Here is a 16265-nt window from a genome sequence, read left to right on the forward strand (position 1 = left end):
TTTTTTAAGATTTTTTTTAATTTATTTATTTGAGAGAGAGAGAATGAGAGAGAGCAAGCACATGAGAGGGGGGAGGGTCAGAGGGAGAAGCAGACTCCCCGCCGAGCAGGGAGCCCGATGCGGGACTCGATCCAGGGACTCCAGGATCATGACCTGAGCCGAAGGCAGTCGCTTAACCAACTGAGCCACCCAGGCGCCCAGCAATACAATAATTGTAAGGGAGTTTAATACTCTGCCTGCATCAATGGATAGGTCATCCAAATAGAAAATCAGTGAGGAAACATCAGCCTTAAACAACACAAGACTAGATGAACTTAATAGATATATACAGAACATTCCATCCCAAAGCACTGAAATGCAGATTCTTTGCAAGTGTATATGGGAATATTCTCCAGGATAGATTATTTGGTAGGCCACAAAACAAGATTCATTGAATTTAAGAATATTGAAATCATATCAAGCATCTTTTATGACAACAATGATATGAAACTAGAAATCAATTATAAGAAGAAAATGAAAAATCACAAATATGTGGCAATTACACAACATGCTACTGAACAACCTATAGTCAATAAAGAAATAATAGGAAATAATGGAAATAATAAATATCAGAGCTTAAATAAATGAAATAGAAACTAAAAAGAATAGACAAGATCAATGAAACTAAAGAGCTGGTGTTTTGAAAAGATAAACAAAATTGAAAAACCTTTTGCTAGACTCACCAAGAAAAAAGAGAGAAGGCTCACATAAATAAAATCAGAAATGAAAACAGAGAAGTCACAAATGATATCACAAAAATACAAAAGATTATGAGACTACTATGAGCAATTATACAGTAACAAATGAGAAAATATAGAAAAAAATGGATAAATTCCTAGAAACATATAATTTTCTAAGACTGAATCTTGAAGAAATAGAAAATCTGAATAGACTGATTACTAGTTAAGAGATTGAAAACCTCCCAAGAAACAAAAGTCCATACCAGACAGCTTCACTGATGAATTCTATCAAATATTCAAAGATTTAATATCTATCCTTCTCCAATTATCCCAAAAACTGAAGAGGAGGAAATGCTGCTAACCTATTTTTATGGGGCCAACATTACTCTGATACTAAAACCAGACAAAGACACCACACACACACACACACACACACATTAACAGGCCTCTATCTATCCAACATAAATGCAAAAATTGTCAACAAAATATTACCAAACTGAATTCAATAATACATTAAAAGGATCATGCATCATGATCGAGTGGAATTTATTCCAGGGATTCAAAGATGGTTCAACATCTGCAAAAATCAATGTGACACACCACATTAACAAAATGAAAGATAAAAACCATATGATCATCTTAGTAGGTACAGAAAAAGAATTTGACAAAATTCAACATCTATTTATAACAAAACTCTTAACAAAATGATATAGAGGGAATGTACCTCAACATAATAAGGCCATATTGATAAACCCACAGCCAACATCATATTCAATAGTAGAAAGCTGAAAGCTTTTTCCTCTAAGATCAGGAACAAAAGGACACCCACTTTCACCACTTTGATTCACCATACTATTAGAAGTCCAGCCAGAGCAATTAGGCAAGAAAAATAAATAAAAGGCATCCAAATTGGAAAGGATGACATGATACTATATACAGAAAACCCTAAAGACTTCACAGAAAAACTACTGGAACTAATTAATTAATTCAGTAAAGTTGCAGGATATAAAACCAGAAATCTGTTGTGTATCAATACACTAATAATGAACTATCAGAAATAAATATGAAAACAACCACATTTTCAATTACATCCAAACAAATAAAATACCTAGGAATAAATTTAACCAAGGAGGTGAAATACCTGAACTGAAAACTATGCACTGATGAAAAAAATTGAGTAAGACACAGATAAATGGAAAGATATTTTATATTTATGGACTGAAAGAATTAGCATTGTTAAAATGTCCATACTACCCAAAGCAAGCTATAGATTAAAAGCAATCCCTATCAAAATTCCATGGCATTTTTTATAGAACTAGAACAAATAATTTTAAAATTTTATGGAACCACAAAGGACACCAAATAGTCAAAGCAATCTTTTTTTTTTTTTTAAAGATTTTATTTATTTGACAGAGAGACACAGCGAGAGAGGGAACACAAGCAGGGGGAGTGGGAGAGGGAGAAGCAGGCTTCCCGCTGAGCAGGGAGCCCGATGCGGGGCTCGATCCCAGGACCCTGGGATCATGACCTGAGCCGAAGGCAGATGCTTAACGACTGAGCCACCCAGGTGCCCCTAGTCAAAGCAATCTTAAGAAAGAAGAACAAAGCTGGAGATACCATACTCCCTGATTTCAAATTATGCTACGAAGCTACACTACTCAAAACAGCATGGTGTTGGCATTAAAGCAGACACATAGATCAATGGAACAGAATAGAGAGCACCACCCCCAAAGAAAACCTATACACATATGGCCAATTAATTTACAATAAAGGAAAAAAAAAATTTACAATAAAGGAGCCAAGAATATACAAGGGGGAAAGGACAGTCTTTTCAATAAATGGTGCTGAGAAAACTAGACAGCCATATAAAAAAGAATGAAACTAGGCCATGATCTTATACCATACACAAAAATCAACTCAAATGGATTAAAGTCATGAATGTAAGACCTGAAACCATTTAACTCCTAGAAGAAAACTTAGGCAGTCAGGTCCTTGACATTACTCTTGGCTTTCACCTTTTGGATCTGACTTCAAAAGCAGAGGCAACAAAAGCAAAAATAAACAAGTGAGAATACATGAAATTAAAAGCAGTAGAAACAGCAAAGGAAATCATAAACAAAATGAAAAGGTAACCTAGTGAATAAGAGAAAATATTTGCAAATCATATATCTGATAAAAGGTTAATCTCCAAAACACATAAAGAATTTAAACAACTTAATTGCAACAAGGAAACAAGAAATCTCATTTAAAAATGGGTGGAGGATCGAAACAGACATTTTTCCAAAGACATACAGATGATCAACAGGCACATGAAATAATGTTCAGCATCACTTATCATCACAGAATGGCAACTCAAAACCACAATGAGATATTACCTCACATCTGTTAGAATGGTTATTATCAAAAAGACAAGAAATAACAAGTATTGGAGAGGATGTGGAGCAAAGGGAATCCTTGTACACTGTTGGTGGGAATGTAAATTGCTGCAGCCACCATGGTAAACAGTATGGAGATTCCTCAAAAAATTAAAAATAAGGGGCACCTGGGTGGCTCAGTTGGCTAAGCGTCCAACTCTTGGTTTCGGCTCAGGTCATGATCTCAGGATCCTGGGATCGAGCCCCATGTTGGGCTCTGTGCTCAGCTCAGAGTCTGCTTGTCCCTTTCCCTCTCCCTCTGCTCCTCCCCCTGTTCTCTCTCTCTCTCTCTCTCAAATAAATGAATAAAAATCTTTAAAAACAAAAAATAAAAATAAATAAAACTATCATATGATTCAGCTATATTACTTTTGGGTATTTACCAGAATAAAACGAAAACACTAACTCGAAATGATACATGCACCCCTATGTTAATTGTAGCATTATTTAGAATAGCCAAGATCTGGAAAGAACCTTAGTGTCCACCAATAGATGAGTGGTTTGGGGCGCCTGAGTGGTTCAGTTGTTAAGCATCCACCTTCAGCTCAGGTCATGATCCCGGGGTCCTGGGATCAAGCCCCGCATCGGGCTCCCTGCTCAGCGGGAAGCCTGCTTCTCCTCTCCCTCTGCTGCTCCCCCTGCTTGTGTTCCCTCTCTCATTGTCTCTCTCTCTGTCAAATAAATAAATAAAATCTTTAAAAAAAAAATAAATGAGTGGTTAAAGAAGATATGATAAACAGACACACACACACACACAAATACTCTTTAGCCATAAAAAAGAAGAAAATCTTGCCATTTGTGACAACATGGATGGACCTTGAGGGTACCATGCTAAGTGAAATAAGTCAGACAGAGACAAATGCTATATGATTTCACTTTTATGTGAATCTAAAAAACAAGCAAACAAAGAAAACAAAATTTATAGAAACAGAATAGATTGGTGGTTATCAGAGGGGGAGGGGATTGGAGGGTGAACAAAAAACATGAATTGGGTTAAATGTATGGTGATGGATGATAACAAGACTTACTGTGATGATCACAAATATCAAATTATTATATTGTACACTGGAAATTAATATGTCATATACCAATTTTTACTGCAATAAAAAATTGAGGTAAATAGTGACTGTATTTGTTACATCAATTGCTAATATGGCAGTTCACATGATATTTGTTTTATCCTCACCTGTAATTTAGTTTGACATCTGGGAATGAATATCTGAAGCATGCCTAGTTATAATTTTCTAGCCTTAATATATAATTAAAGTGTTTATAACCATTGTGAATTTAATTGACATGTAAACAATATGCTTGTAGATGATAAGCATATACTAATTTTCATATCAAAAATTGAAAGTAAATAAAGTTTTTTCCTTGTAATTCTTTTGACAGAGCCTCCTACAATGGCTTATTTTTTTCTCATAATTATGTTTTTGAGTAGTTTTGGCTCAAAATTAGAGAATTTATTTTAGCCTTGATAAGGATCCAAATGCTAAGTGACATGCTGAAAACTGAATTAAGGGCAAACTTAAATAATTTAGAAGATAAAAACATAGAGGAATAAGTAAGAATTGGAGGGTACAGAGGCACAAAAAAGAAATCATTTACAAAAGAAATAGTTACTTTGGAGGGGAAAATAAGTGACTCTACAGCTTCCTTCCTCTCCTCTCCAACCCTATGTAGTGGTTTAGAGCTTCTGTGACATGAGCTAGACACGAATTTTTAATGTCCATATGTCTGTCATTTAATAGGTACATGTCCTTGGACACACTACTCTCTTAGGCATAGTTCTTAATATGTAAAGAGAGCATCTTCTCTCTCTCACTCCTTAACAGTTAATTTAACAGCTAGGAAATCTTTGTTAAGAAATCCTACTGGCTCGGGCGCCTGGGTGGCTCAGTCGGTTAAGCAACTGCCTTCAGCTCAGGTCATGATCCTGGAGTCCCAGGATCGAGTCCCGCATCGGGCTCCCTGCTCAGCAGGGAGTCTGCTTCTCCCTCTGACCCTCCCCCCTCTCATGTGCTCTCTCTCTCTCTCAAATAAAATCTTAAAAAAAAAAAAAAAGAAATCCTACTGGCTCTACCTTGAAATATGTCCATGTTGCTCCAAGTCCCCATTATCCCTCATCTGAATATTGCAATATGCTTCTCTTTTGCCTCCTGCTTCCAATCTTGCTCCTTTCTGTCCTTAATGCAGCAACCACCCTTGAACTCTTGAAAATTGAAGCCAGATTGTGTCACTGTGCTCCTCTAAACCTTCAGTGACTCCCCTTCTCATCCAGAGTAAAAGGCAAGGTTCTTATAAAGGCTTACAAGGCCTGACTCGCGCTGGTCCACAGCGACCACTCTCTAACTAGGCTTTCTCACTGCTATGCTCCTGCCACTCTGACTTTTTTGTTATTCTTTGAATCCAACAGGCACCTGCCTTAGGAATACCTTTTCCCCAGGTATCTCAAGTTTTTGCTTAAATATCAACTCCTCAATGAGACTTTGTTTGACCACATTAAAATTATGACTTACCCCTCCCTGCCCTACTCACTATCCCTCTTTCTCAGTTCAATTTTTCCCACAGAACTCTAATTTCTAAGATACTCTATATTTTGCTTATTATACTTATTGTTTATTATCTCTCTTCCCCCTTTAGGGTATAAACTGAACAAAAAAGGGATTTTGCTGTTTTATTCACTGATGTACATCAAGCTCCTGGAACAGTGCATTGATACTAGTAGGTGCTCAATAAATATTTGTTAAATGAATGAATGAATAAGTACCTATGCCAATAAGTATTGTTTTGAAGATTAAATAGTTTAATAGTGCTACTATATTCTTGTCTAGATATTTCTAAGCTTTTCTGTTTATAAAATGTCATCAGTTATCCTCATATTCTCAATTGGAAAATAATTAAATATAAAAAGACACCATGTAACAACAGTTTTAAAAAGATTACAATGAGCTTTATATTTTTTTTGCTTCATTAATATGTTTGCTTGCTTTGAGGCCTAGGGCCCTGGGCCACTGACACATTCATAGCTCTATTAGATGCATTTTAGCTAATCCTACTGCTAACAGAACAGCCTGAAGAAATTAAGCCTCTGTGGAAACGGTAAGTATACACACACACACAATCCGGAATAATAGCCAGATTTCAGATCAAGTGAATGAAGGAAGATCCCAGCAATAGCACTAAAAGGTGACAAAATATACTGACATCTAAATAATGTTTCCATCTCAGTTGACATATTACCAGCTTAATTAACTACATGGTAAGTACAGAAAAAAAAGAAATATTAATACCTCCTCGAACTGTGGGGAAACATGCATTATATAATTGTGAAGTTTCCCAAATGCAGCACTTATTCCTCAATAAACAGTTGAATTTGAATATTAAAAAGCAGGCATACTGCACTATATAGTTTGATATCAACATTGTTTCATGTTTTTAAATTTTATATTCTCTAATTATAACAAGCAAAGCATACTTTTTATATTAAGTTAATTTCCCCAATAAATTTCCCTCTTGAGAAGTTCTGTGCAGATTATTATGCAAACACCAATATACTGTCATTCTCATTTATGACCCAATCTTCTGTGATTTTGGTTACCCCACACAAATAAAATAACAAAATTGAATGTTTAAACCTGATGTCTAGTCTCTAGACCCATGCAAACCCCTCATGAAACACAGCCTGAAATGGCCCACTAGTCTTTCTCTACCATATCCTAAGGGTAATTACAATCTTTCAGTAAGTTTCAGGACATAGTCTCTCTTCTTTAGGAGATTCTCCATGTACTCAAAGGATAGAAAATCGATTAATTTTCTTATTCATTCTCTTGAAATGATTGTTATATATATGTATGTGTGCATGCATACATACACACACACACAAATTAAAAGTTTAGGCGTGCCTGGGTGGCTCAGTTGTTTGAGTGCCTGACTCGATTTCAGCTCAGGTCATGATCTTGGGTTCAAGGGATCCAGGCCCACCTTGGGCTCCGTGCTCAGTGGAGAGTCTGCTTCTCTCCCTCTCTCTCTGCCCCTCTCTGAACTCGTGCTCTCTCTCTCTCTCAAATAAATAAATAAATCTTTTTTAAAAAAAGCAAATTAAAAGGTTAAAAGTCTGAAGTATCTGCCTAAATTATCCTTGAGGGCAACTCAAAGATATATGAAAATGAATAGAGAGAGAGAGAGTTCTATGAACATAGAAATTAAATGAAAATTTTAACAAATGCTGTCAAAAACTATTTTTAAATCTACCAACCCTTGCTTCCATCCTTTTTAACAATCATTTCTGTGTCTCATAGGTTACATTTTAACAGCTGAATTTTAGCCCTTTTAAAGTTGTCTTAACATGTTATTTTAGTTTGTTGCTTGGGAAGTTTTTTCACATTTGCAAAGTGATGATTGATTTAACTCCAGGGCATTGAGATCCAAAGTTTTGTATTAGTGAAGATTCCTCTTAACAATGTGATATTTTGGAGTCTATCATGACTACATACAAACTATACAAAGAGGTTGTCATAACAACCAAAACTTAGTAGCTTAGTGTTTCACATTTTCAGATTTATTTTTCATACTTAAGTAATATCATCTCTCTGCAGTGCTTGAACCACTTATAAAATAAATGAAATGTTTACCATAAGCATTAAAAGGGAATGCTTAAGGAATTTCCTATAAATAAATATATCTGTGCACTCATCAATGTATGTCTCTATATAAATGTATGTGTGTATATGTGTATGACGTATCCTCTTCCCCTCATATCTATGACCTCAAATTCTGCCCATCCCTCAAGACCCAAACTCCATAAAACTGTCTCAGATACACCAGGTACCCAGCTATCCCATGCTCTCATAGCCCTTTCTGAACCTCTTTTCCTGCACTTAGCCTATCCTAACTGTACTCAATTTATGTATGTAAGCATCTGTCTTTCTCCTGGGTTTCTGCACTCCTGAAAGATGGGAAATACCATCTTAAAACTTTTCACTGTGTTTCTCTCAAAGACCACTACAGTACCTTAAAACGTATGACTTAAATAGATATTGAATGAAATGAATATATGTCTTTGTCAAGCAACTCCTTGGGCAGGGCACACAGTGTTCTGCTTGATGGAGTAGTGACATCCTATGGACATATGCAAATGGGGCTGCCTTCAACTTTAGAGTTCACATTCATCTTATTAAATATTCAAATGAGCTCTCTGTAGAGTACTACCTCTTACTGTCACTTGATTAACTGCACTATAAAGTTATTTTATAATGTCAGAGAAAGTGCTAAGTATTCAAGACATCCAAAGACATTACCACGGGTCTTAGAATGTAGGGGCCTTAAGATTTTAAGACTAGAATTAAATTAACAGTAGAGACAGAAAAACCAAAATACTGTTCACATTGGCTGGCCTCTTGAAGAATTTTCTATTCTCATTTCTTTTTTGAGTCATAATAAGATCCAGTTTTTGCATTTTTCACAATTTAATACAATTGCTAATCTAATAAAGTACACAGACATTACAAGTCTGTTATGGAAACAAGACAATTAGGGGCAACAAGAAACATTTTCCTGCATTTCATTTCCAAATGTCTCTTATAGTGAATATTCTACACTGCCACTTTTAATGTTCTAACCCTGACTGACCCTCATATTCCCATTCTCGGGTTACCTCTTCCTGGTTATTCTTCTTTTACTAGGTTATCAGGCAGGTAGTTGCAAATTAATATTGCTCTTGTTCAGAATTGTAAACGGTTGTAGCCCACCATCAGTCCTAGACCTTAAGTTGTCACATTGGCCCTCCCCACCCACCCTGTCCCACCATGACCTTTCCCCTACCACACTTATCTGTCTAGTCTCATCTTAAGGTAGTCAAGTCAGTAAGGCCAAGGGTCTCTTCATACTTCCAGAAATCTTACTGATTCTCATATGTTCAACTATGTTCATATTCTTCTGTATACTTGAAATACTCTTCAGTTTAATTCACTTCCACAAACATTAACTGGGTACTTACTATTTACCAGAGCCTGGGCTAGGTGCTAGAGACACAAAATGTAAATAAGCAGCAGTTGCCTTTAAGGATATTTCATTCTTTTAATCTTTCTTTGTCAATCCGTTTGGTCTTTTCTGTGCATGTTTCTTAAGATACTTCTGAGAAAAAAAAATTCTGATTTTTCTGACCTGATGCTGTTCATTCTTTTACTCCATAGTTTCTCTTACTTCATATTCCACAGCTCTTCTTCAGCTGTGTTACATCATCTGTAACTTCTTGGGTCAGATTTTCTCTGGGAAATGCTTTGAAAATACTAGAAGTTATAATAATATTCATATTTCCTAAGATAATTTAATAGGTCATTTAATAGGTATATCTAAAGCATCCTTATGCTCTGAAACTTTTATACATAAAAATTATATACCCTGTGGAGTTCTAGAAGAGACTAATCTATGGTGAAAATAATCAGAACAGTTGTGCTTCTGGGAGATGGGGACAAGGATTGATGGGGAAGGGCAGGAGGGAAATTTTTATGCTTAAGATTTGCATTAAATAGGGGTAGTATTCATTTAAATTCATCAAATAGCCACTAAGATTTTGTCTTTTTCACTGTATGTAAATTTTTTTTTCTTCGTTTTGTATTTATTTCTTAGCTGTTTTATGCCTTTTCTTTGGTTCCCTTATTAAATTTGGGGCAAATCTATCCTTCTTTAGGCATCTTGTAACTTCAAAGATCATTGTTGGTTTTTTCCTCTAATTTTTCCTGTTTGGTCAGCTTTTGTTTCACAACCCCCAGCCCCAACTCCTGTTCTAAGTTTTTGAATTTTTAATTTAAAGTGTCTTTTTTTTTCCTTCAGTATTTGCAAATGTTTAAGGATATTTTATTCAAATTGGATCGTGTTAAGATTTCTTCTGCTTCAAGGATGGTGTTTATTGTGGAATTGTCATCAGCTGAAATGAAATTCTATGAATCTAAATTTTTACAGTAACTTTGTATGCAAGTACTAACGATATGCATATGCAATTCACTTGGAAATATTATTTTCCTGTACTAGTAATACAATTATATGTAGCCAGAGAGAGTTTGAGGAGGCTAACTAGGTTTCTTAATTCAAAGGCATTCATTTCTTTTGATGTGGTGAAGTATTACTGTTTCTTTAATCAAGATCGTACTTGTTTCAACAAGAGAGGGCTTGGTGTGTCTGTTTTTGTGTCTCTCTCTCTCTCTCCCTCTTTCTCTCTCTCTCCTTTTTTACAAGAACCTTAACTTCCCCCTATGACTGACTTTTTTTTTTTTTTACAAGAAACTTAATTTCTCCTTCTTGCTTCCTTTTCCTCATTTACCAGCAAGCCTCTAAAGGTGCATCTTCCTGCCACTTGCATTTACTCAGAAGGGTTGCCATCCTAAAATTCCTACCTTGGGTTCTGTTCATTCTCAAGTCCCTTCCTTTCATTTACACAGTATCCAGCGCTCCAATCTACAAGATCTCAAGCTGATACTCAGTGGTTTCCTACTCTGAGTGCACTTGATTTTTGAGAGTGATTTTATCTGTATCCTTCCCAGTATCCCTACCTCCACCCCTCGTCCATATCCTCTCTGCCTCTGCCCCATCTCTGTTTAAGTCTCCCCTGGGGTATAGGCTCTAGACACAACGTTGCTGGTCATAATGCTTATTTTTCTACTTACAGGTAACTTAAAATCTCTTAGTCTTTTGGTTCCTTCGTGTGTGTGTGTGTGTGTGTGTGTGTTTAGGCTTCTCCGCACCAACAAGAAACTCAACTCAACCGCACCAACTCAACTCAGCTCAATTCTAACACTCTCTACCTGGAGATAGTATTAATGCCTAGCTAGAGGCAAAAAGCAACCTTAACTTGACAATAGCCAGATCTCCAGGATGCTGTTAAGTCTTTTTAACTTAAGAAAATCCCTTTAGAAACTTCCTTTATCTCTACCCCCAACTTAAAAGTATATGATCAATCACTCCTCACAATCACAGCACCGCTCTTTCTGCCCATGGGTCCTGTTCCCGTGCTTTAATAAAAACTTACCTTTTTGCACCAAAAATGTCTCTTGATGGTTCACTCCCCACATCACATCGCTACTATGTGCATGAGAAAGTATTTTTTGTACTGGAATTGGGAGCAATGTCCCCAAAAGCTCGGACTGTTAGGGAAAAAGCATTTGAGAATTCTAGATTATCCTGTTTTTTAATTGGTAATAAAAATAATGATAGTATAACATATATATTATATGTATTATATAATGGGGATGATAAAATATACCCAGGTTAAACAGTTTCAGTTCTGCTATATTGCATGCAGACAAACCATTTAATCTCTGGTTGTGGGGAAAATCCATGGCTTCCCTGTTAACATATGGAGGGAAGAAACTCCATGAGTGGTCCAGTAGCTGAAAAGGGAAACCATGACCATTGAATCATCAGAAATTGCCATTTTTCTAGGTCAGAATGTGAAACATTGGTAATTTTATATGGTTCAACTTAATATATACTGTCTGGGGAACGTGTAATGGATTTTTGGTAGTTAGCATGAGAGCTTGAGCATGAATAGAGATTTCTCACTAGTTTATAGGTAGAACTGCACTGAGAAAAGCTTAGAAAGCAATGTATGGGAAATTTTTATAATATTAATTAGAGCAAATCAGGGTTAAGATATTTAACTGATCATCTCCTATCAGTAGGCATCAGGAGAGAATTTCCAAGACTGGCTCCTCATGTACTTGGAAATGTTATTAAATCCAATTAATGTTCATCTTACCTCCACCTATCTAAATATATCTGCTGAAAGCTTAATATTTACCAAGCATGGTACTAAGTCTTGAATCCACCAAAGAAAACACACAAAGCTTGTTCTAAAGGATATAGAGCCCTGTTGAAATACTGAATAATTATTCACTATCAGTTATTGTGCATCTGCTTTTTGTCATATCTGGGAAAATTGGGAGAGGACAGTAAATTTTAGTAGGAATAATCTGAAAAATTCAAATTTGAGATGACTTTGTGCAGGAATACTATAGAGTTGTACTGTTTTCCAATGTACAAAGTAAAATGAAGATGACTAGACGAGGGAACAAATGTGCTCTGGCATGATGCTGTGTCCACCTGGAAGAAGAGATTCAATTTTCTAAGTTTTACAAAGATGTCCAATGGGAAAGTGAGGTCCATCAAAATGAGCGATAAGGTGGAAATGCCTAGTTGGTAGTTATTCAAAACTGCAGCTCAAAAAATCACTTTGAAAGCCAAAAGCTATTTACCTCCATCATTTTGGCTCCTGTCTACATATGGGAAGTGCTAAAGAGATTTTTCCTTACTAACCTAGTCAGGCTTTTGTATAGTACCCATACTTGTAATTGTAGATACAATTCATTTTATATTTATTTATTTGAGAGAGAGCGAGCGAGTGTGTGCAATAGTCAGTGGGGGAAGGAGAACGGGGGGAGGAGCAGAGGGACAGTGAGGATCTCAAGCAGACTCCCTGCTGAGTGGGAAGCTCAGCACTGGGCTCGATCTTACAACCCTGAGATCCTGACCTGAGCTGAAGTCAGGAGTCAGATGATTAACCAACTAAGCCACCCAGGCGCCCCAGTCGAGTTGACAAGGAATTCTACAATGAAAGAATCAGAGATACAGAGAAGTCATCTTTTTCAAGGTCATAGGGAGTACACAAGTATTCCACTGAAGGTAGGCCAAGTTTTGCTGCAGTAACAATCCTAACCCCAGAGGCTTAAGATAATGCAAGTTTCTTGTGCATTCTATACCTTTGACAAATAGCTGTACTCACTAGTCTCTCAGGAACCCAGGCTAATGGAGGCTCTATCCCTGCAACACGAGGAAGGGAACTTGATGAATAGTTCACTGTCTTTTTTAAGCTTCCATGAAGAAATAACAGATCACTTCTGCTCATATTTTCATTTGTCAAAGCAAAGGAGACAGAGTTCAATCCTGCCATGCACATAGAAGAACTGGCATGCTTGTGAAAAACCCTAATGACTACCAGGTTAGGGAAAGACCAAACAGCTTGTACCCATATTCAAATATGATTTCAAAGAGTCTGTCCAAAATCAGCTATAAATTATTTGATTATGTGTTCACTAAAAAATCTTCATTGTATTATTGTTAAATATATAAAAAGTGGCTATGTTCGTTCTGATCCATAAAATTTCAGTAGCCGGGAGAACAAAATATTTCATAATGGATAAAACTTTTCTTACAGATTTTATTTATTTATTTGAGAGAGTGAGTGAGAGAGAGAAAGCACACAAGCCAGGGGAGATGCAGAGGGAGAAGGAGAAGCAGACTCCCTGCTGAATAGGGAGCCTGATTCGGGGCTTTGATCCCAGGGCCCTAGGATCATGACCTGAGCCGAAGGCAGACGCTTAACCAACTGAGCCACCCAGGCACCCCAACAGTATTTTACTTATTTTTTTAAAGATTTTACTTATTTATTTGAGGGAGAGAGTGAGAGAAAGAGAATGCATGAGAAGGGTGAGGGTCAAAGGGAGTAGCATACTCCCCACTGAGCAGGGAGCCCTATGCAGGACCGGATCCTGAGACTCCAGGATCATGACCTGAGCTGAAGGCAGATGCTTAACTACCTGAGCCACACAGGAGCCCCCAAAATTGTTTAAAAGTTTTGATGGTGCACAGTATAAATCATATAAAAGCTTCCACTATTTACTATAGATAAATGATTTTCTATTCAAAAGAGATAGAAAAAAATAACCCACAACACTATTTCTCCTCTCTTCTATGATCATTTTATCTGGTTATAATCTAAAGATCTTTATTTATTGGATACACTAAAATAAAAAGCTTATTACATTTTGACATTTGGGTCCTTTTCTCAGTATACAGATCTTCCTTATGGTGGGGTTACATCCTGATAAACCCATTTTAAGTAGAAAATATCAAGGGGCGCCTGGGTGGCTCAGTCGTCGTTAAGCATCTGCCTTTGGCTCCAGTCATGATCCCAGGGTCCTGGGATCAAGCCCCATATCGGGCTCCCTGCTTGGCAGGAAGCCTGTTTCTCCCTCTCCCACTCCCCCTGCTTGTGTTCCCTCTCTCGCTGTGTCAAATAAATAAATAAATCTTAAAACAAAAAAAAAAAGAAAATATCATTAAGTTGAAAATGCATGTAATACACCTAACCTACTGAACATCATAGCTTAGCCTCGCATACCTCGAACATGCTCAGAACACTGGCATTAGCCTACACTGGGCAAAAAAAGTGTTTTATAATAAAGTGTTGAATATCTGATGTCAGTCATTGAATACTGTACTGAAAGTGAAAAACAGTATGGTTCTTAGAAGTTTATCAGTTGTTTACCCTGGTGACTGCACGGCTGACTGGGAATTGTGGCTCACTGCTGCTGCCCAGCATCACAAGATAGTATCCTACTGCTTATCACTAGCCCAGCAAAAGATCAAAATTCAAAACTTGAAGTATTCTAGTTTCTACCGAATTCCTATCACTTTTCATGAGCACAATAAAAAAAAACTTAAGTCAAACATTGTAAATTGGAAGCTGTACTATACAGACTAGTTGCAGCAGGCACTTTCACACACCAATCAATAGCCACTTTCTTTTCCCTTTTTTGTAGAAAACAGATGTATTTGTGTCCACTCTTTGCATAGAAGACTTGGAAGAAAGTCCTAATTGCTCAAATCTAGTAACGATGGTGCCAGCCATTCCCCTTGCTAGTGCTGTATTTAGTAATGAATACATGGCCTTCGTGCCCAGTGAGTGGTGGGTTTCTAGGCAATCCTTCTTCACTCTTAAAAATAACTTGAAACTGCAATTTTTCTTGCTGGATATTGTAAAATCTGTATGGGATGCTTGGAACTATGGCAGCCATCATGTGACAAAGAGCGAGCTTAGAGTAACAGGCTGAGTAAGATAGAAGGCCCTTAAATCCACTGAGATCTATTTCGTGTGAAGTAAAACCATACATTTCCTAATTCTCAAAATGCTAGTCTGAAACAAGATCCATAGCTAGAATGTAAGTCAACACACAACTTATTTTCATCAGTTTGTCTTAGATGCACTGCCCACACTGCTTAGATGGACTAAGCAGTGTGGGCAGTGATGTAGTTCAGTTACATTTGGTACAAACTCCTCTCATTTAGTCTGCAATAATTGGATTACTTCAATATGTATCTGGTTGTAGAAACCAGCTCAGCAAGTGATTTGGGAGAAATTTATTTTTATCCAGAAAACACTGTGATATACATCATTTTGGTGTGTAGATTAGGCCTGGGATTTGCTCTTTTTAAGTAGTTTTATCATTCTTGACCTCCATTCTATAAATGTTCATTGACCACTCACTAAATTATACATGCAGGACACACGAATAAGTAATTGTTTTTTTTGATATCAGAAAGATCATATGCTGGTATGAAAGATAGGGAAGGAAATCAGTAATTATAGTACATGCTGAGGTAATTGAAAAGCTGTTACAAGGTATTAGAGATTTATGTGTAATGTGTTTGGGCTAATGGGGAGGAATCAGCAGGAGAAAGCTTTACAGAAAATGTGGCACCTGAACTAAGACCTGGAGGTGGTACCTAAAACTGGAGCTGTATGTTCAGGGTGAGGCTGAAATTGCAGGGAAATGACTAAATGACATGCTAAGGAGCTGGAATTTTACTGATGCTGACAGCTTACTATAGGCATCCAGGCATTTCCAGATATGGTAAGGTTGATACCTGCTGGACAGCTGTTTAGAACTATAGCTCGAGTAATTATAAACACCAACCTTTAACTGCAGAATGGCTTTGGGATCAACTTGAACAATTTTAACAATGTCTACTTTATTTCCTCCACCTCACTTGTAAGTACTGTACCGCAGGAGCCTAAGAAATTGCCTAAATTTAGATATACTTCCACTTTTAATCTTCCCAACTAGATCAATTCTCTGATAGACAGGAACTGGGGCTGTCTCCTGTTGAAGATACACGATCAAAGCCTGGCTTGCAATCCAAGCCTGTCTTAGTCCTGAACCTGTTAACTGTTTTTTTTTTTAAAGATTTTATTTATTTATTTGACAGAGCCAGATACAGTGGGAGAGAGAGCACAAGCAGGGGGAGCAGGAGAGGGAGGAGAAGCAGACTCCCCGCTGAGCAGAGAGCCCAATGC

The 16265-nt window shown here is 37.0% G+C and overlaps 1 long non-coding RNA gene across 1 annotated transcript in view; it reads right to left on the reverse strand.

Moving 5' to 3' along the window:
- Nucleotides 1-16265, reverse strand: part of LOC145722664 (uncharacterized) — a 365883-nt gene that overhangs the window by 282544 nt on the left and 67074 nt on the right. The gene's annotated exons all lie outside the window — the stretch shown is intronic.

This window comes from Leptonychotes weddellii, chromosome 7, assembly GCF_054177405.1.
Source record: "Leptonychotes weddellii isolate Sample4059 chromosome 7, ASM5417740v2, whole genome shotgun sequence".
Classification (NCBI taxonomy): Eukaryota; Metazoa; Chordata; class Mammalia; order Carnivora; family Phocidae; genus Leptonychotes; species Leptonychotes weddellii.